This window comes from Pygoscelis adeliae, unplaced genomic scaffold, assembly GCF_000699105.1.
Source record: "Pygoscelis adeliae isolate BGI_AS28 unplaced genomic scaffold, ASM69910v1 Scaffold138, whole genome shotgun sequence".
Classification (NCBI taxonomy): Eukaryota; Metazoa; Chordata; class Aves; order Sphenisciformes; family Spheniscidae; genus Pygoscelis; species Pygoscelis adeliae.
The window spans coordinates 770294-775725 of record NW_008825265.1 but is presented as its reverse complement, the minus strand read 5'-3'; positions in this window follow the sequence as shown (position 1 = coordinate 775725).

The window sequence follows — 5432 nt, the reverse complement described above, 5'->3', positions numbered from 1 at the left end:
ATAAGCCAACATGTCCTGAAAACTATGGAGGCATAACTTTAAGTGCTGTCAGCTGAACATCTCATTGACTGCATGAGGAGGCCGGTATGGACCTCTCTAAGCATCTGTGTGTGGTTTGTAATTGTCTTCCTTGTTGTCCTCCCTCCAATAGGCTTAAATCCCTCTCCCCACTCCCACCTAATTCCAGATGCTAACTGTATTTTCTTTCTCTTATTGGGAGCTCATTAGTACATCTGCCGTGTTATTTAGCCCATTGTCCTTAAGTTACTCATAAGGCAGGAGAAGATAAAAATATTACAACCAGAGGAATAGCAAGTGCCCTGAAGGAAAGGGAGTTAGCTCATGATTGCTCTGGATATCTTCTGGCATCCCAGCCCAAGTGCCACATTCTTTTTTGGTATTCTGCACTTAGTTGTTTCTAATTTTGAGATAAAACACAATTTTATATAGTTATACCTTTTTGCTTACATACATGACACGCAGCAGTGGTAGGCTCTCTTGCCTGCTGCTTAATAGTAGAGGCGTGCAGTTTTGTGTGTGTATTTTAAAAAGGTTAGGTGGTCTATCAATTAAAAATGTTGAAGAACAGTGGTGTAAGGGAATAAAATTTATATGATGTGGTGTGAGGTTTCCATCTGTGAATAAGTTAGAGACAGTTCTTGTATAATTATGTTGATGCATTCCTGAGCAATTTCCTAGTGCAATATGCTGCACTGAGGTGAAGCAGAGCATTTGCTGGTGCAACTGTCTCTAAGCTAGACAAAGCTTTGCTCTCAGTGTCAGGCTTCTCAGGAAATGCACGTCCACAGAACCGCTATGCCTGAGTGCAGTAAACAATCTGACTGCTAAGTGGAAACACACCACAGAAAACATCCCACAGCAAAAGATCACATTTGTTAACGATTTTGGAATCATTTGTAAGGTTCCTTAACATTACCCATGATTTATGCTATTGTCTTCGCTGCCTCTTGCACAGGCTTTTGCCATATGGAGCCAATTAGTCTACTGGAGAGACATAAATTCTTCAAGAAAAATGGAATTTTTAATCTTAAAAGAAATAAGAACATTTTGCCACTTCGAAGAATACTAAAGCTCTTTAGAGTATCAGGTAACCAAAACTTGCAGCATTCCTATGAAGTTACTTAATATTATTTCCTTTTCGAAGATGAGGAGAGCAAGAAACAGAATTGGTTTAGTGTTTTTGCAAGTTTATGGTTAGATAAGGCCCAGAAGCTTTGAGCCTTGATGCTTAGCACTCCCCTCTGGACTCTGCATTTATTTGTCATTGTAATATGTATTCTCGTAAATAGAAGAATTGTAGTAAGTACATAAAAGTCGTGACTGTTTTCTGCTTTCAAAAATATTTTATTTTGTTGCTTGGAATTGATTTCATGTGGTGCAGCCAAAAAACCAAGTGAAAAACATGAGAGCCAAACAGTTGCATGGCAGGGAGTCCTTAACCATGAGAGACATATGGAAGGACTGTCAGGAAGACAGCTGACATCACTGTATTTTGAAGTCATCTGTTTCTGAAGCACATATTTATAATCCATGTAATCACTATACCAGTGTCCCATTTGGCTTGTAGCAGTAGTCTTTGTTTTTAAGATTTGCAGTTCTTGCATAGACTTCAGTAATGGATATAGAAAAGACACGTGAGATGACTCTCATAGATTAAACTTTTTATTGTCAAACAAAGGAACTGTCTGGATTTTTGTTCTCTCTACATATATATTTCTATGAGTGCATCATTATTTTAGAGATAGATGCTTTAGACAGAAAAATATATCAGATATTATATCGAGCATTTTCAAAAGCAGTATAAGGGGTCAGTATACTAAAATGGCATATGCATCCTTTAAACTATATACCTATATGAAAATCCACAATGTTTAATCGGGAAATAGTATACAACAGTTAGATATGTGTAATAGATAACATAGAAGAGTAGCACAGCCTTCTTTAGCAAGAAAAGCTTAGCAAAAGTCTCCGTAAATGTACTTAAATATACCAATCACTCTGAAGCACCAAATATAAAATCTTGGTGTCAGGAAGATGGAGTAAAACATTCAGACTGGTGTCCGTCGAAAAATGAAAATTGTTGAAATCAATATAAAAAAATAAAACAGAGCAAAATCTGGGGGAATGCAGCTAGAATCCAAATCTCCATATTAGTCAAATTGAAGGAAGAATAACATGGTTCCATTTCAACAGTAGTGATGAATTACAGGTAAAAAAGTTTGCATCATTATACTTTTGCTTTCCAGGTTTTTAATCTACACTAATTTTCTTTAAATACACTGACAGATTTCTGTTTTTGAGTTGAGGCACTACCTTCTACTTTCCTTGATTTAGAAATATTTTTCATTTTTTGTAGTGCTTTTTTAGAAACTTGGAAATAAAATGTGCTTCATGTGTTTCCTTACAAACACTGTAATGAACAGTCAGCACTGGGGATTCACACTGCTTAAAGACGTGTCATAAGGACAAAACAACATTTCTTTTTCAGTTATTCAGCAATGAGTTGAAAGTATGCATTTTAATTCTAAAAAATCAAAGGAACTGTTTTTCTGTAATACTTCTGAAGTTTGTTAAATTATTTGAGGTCTTTTTAATATACTGAAGAGTAAAATGGAAGCTTTAGATGTAAGCAATGTTAGGGTAAGAATTTTCATCAAATTGCTGATGAAGTTTATTATGCCTGAATCCAATACATTTTTTACGTATATGATTTGCTATAAAGAATAAATCTAAAAACATGCTGGATTTTATAGAAATTCTATTTATTAACTCAGGAACCATGTTATGAACCAATTATTCAATCCTTACTTTACATTTCAGTGTAGTAGAAGGAAAGTTGTATATATTTGCAGGATGCTCAATGCAGGATGCTGAAGATTGTCTTCCAGGAATCTACAGCTATGATCTCCGTGAATACAAAAGTTCAAAGTGAATGCTATTTATAGTTTAACTAAGGCAATGTCAAATGCAAAAGGCTGGGCTTTTTTTTTTTTTCTTTTTACAAATATAGCATTCTATTCAGTGCTGTTTTTGTAACGCAAACTGGTGATGAGAATTGTCATCTATTCAGCTTGTGCCCTAGTAGAACTCCCTATATCCTTATCACCTCCAAAAACTTCAAAGTTATATTATGAATATTTTATTGATATGTATTAGAATATCCTATACTAAAATACAATATTAAATACTTATAATGCATGTTATACTACATGGCAAAAAATCTACCAATTGCCTTATAATATCGTTGCTTTACAAATACAAAAACAATAAAATCCGTTTTAGATTCTGAAAGTATAGCGTATATAGCAATTTTTTCCATAAAGAGAATTCTTTCAGGCATGTTAGCTACCAGACTTTAGCCAGCTCTACAGAGGTAGTGTGTTTCTTGGTGTTTTCATAGAATGAAGATGGATGTAGGAATAGGTTAACTTTATTGGCGTAGCTGCTGCTGTAATTCTAGAGGTTATTTCCCAAGGACCATAGAGACCTAGCCAAAATGCAGCTTACATATGAGGGCCTCTTTTACATATCTCCTTACCTCATTCACTGAAGGCAGCTTGGCTCAGTGGGTGAGGTTCCTGGTTGTGAGCTTTCTGAATAAAAAGTTAATGCTGTGCCAAATGTCAGTTCTCATTGTACAGCATTTCCGGTCCCACTTCAGAGTTCTTAGCTCCACAGAGGAACGTAGCTTCAAACAGTGAGCAGAACACATGCTCAAAACAGGTCCTTTCAACAGTATCATTTTCAGGGCTCATATAAAAACAGGAACTTTAATAAATACACATTGAAAAGTGTTCCCAGACATTGTGTGTAGAGGTTGGTGGGAGAAATATCTTAATAATTTCCGAACTATTGCCATCAATGTCAGGATAAACGACGCATTTTGAAGTTTCCCTTTCCTTCATCAGGTCCCCTGAAAAAACACTGAGATACTAAGAATATGTGATCCAGGGATAGGACATTTCCGTGGGATATGTGATACTCTGGCAGAACAAGCATGTGAACCTGAGTGGTCCATAGCTGAGGTACCTACCCATCTACTAGACTATGGATTTATTCCCTCTCTTTTTCTCTCTAATTCTCTGGTTTTAGGTCAATTAATATAAACGGAACAACTCTGTTAGAAAAGATCAAGAGCTCTATCCTAGAGCTTATAAAAAGTGCCTTATAAAAAGGCAGATACAAACCAAATACAGAAAACGGACACATTTTTGTATTTCCTGAAATAATGGGAAACAGAAAGGTAAAACAGCTCCAGCAGGTAAAGTGACATTGAATCAGACAACTTCTTACCTGAGAAGATGCATATACATTATGGGCTGCTTCATCCATATAAGACTTATGGGTAAGATCCTGCTCCAACCAATGCTCCAGGGACTCCCGTGGATCTGGCTTGAGAAAGGAAGAGAAAGGTCACTGCAGATGGGTGTTGCTGAGAGGCAGCCACAAGGCAGGCAGTGGGATATTCATCACTGAAGCAACTTGTGACGAGGGAATAGCAAGAGAAGGGCCAGAGGGCAAAATCTGACCTGTTATATGATGTGTTTTGTATGTGAGTGGGGTGGAGCGTGGGAACTTTGGAACTTACCTAAGGGTAACCCCTACAGAGAACTTTTTTTTTCTTCTCAACTTTCCTGGTTTCTTAATGGGTGAATGACTTATTATCACACATAGCAGGATGAGACCTACTAAGTCTAGGTTGCTTCCTGTTGCCATGGCAATTCCAAATGTTGGTTGTGTTTACGCCTCTGATCATGAGCAGCACTAAAATTTTCCAGCTTTTTATGGTGATTATTTTATATTACACGAGCAGTGTGAGAACACATTTTTCAGCAATAGAGCAGTATGGATGCTTAGGCTGACAGAAAACCTCTCGTACATTGGGCAATTCTGTGATACTGTGAATGCAACTTACAAGCTTCTGGTACTGCAGAAAGAGCTATGCAAATTTTTTGGTTGACGATGTTTGTCATTTCTACTGGAGTGCACAACCTGCAGGGTGTTCGGCCAGGCTCCTTAACCGGGTCTATTAGAACTCACTCACAATTTTATTTTCTCTAATGTTGAGCCAGATTTGAATTGGTGCTTCATACTGATGAGAAAAAATGTATTGACTCACTTTGCTTTTGGATAGATGGGGAGGCAAAACATGAGTAACTTAATTTACATTTTGGGGGTTTGCATTTCCTTCTTACTACTATTTAAGATTGTTGTAGTTTAACCCAGCAGGCAATAAACACCACACAGCCGTTCGCCTACCCTCCTCCCCTCCACAGTGGGATGGGAGAATAAAAAAAAAAAAAAGGTAAAATTTGTGGGTCGAGATAAAGACAGTTTAATAGGACAGAAAAGGAAGGGAAAATAATAATAATAATAATAATAATAATAGAATATACAAAACAAGTGATGCA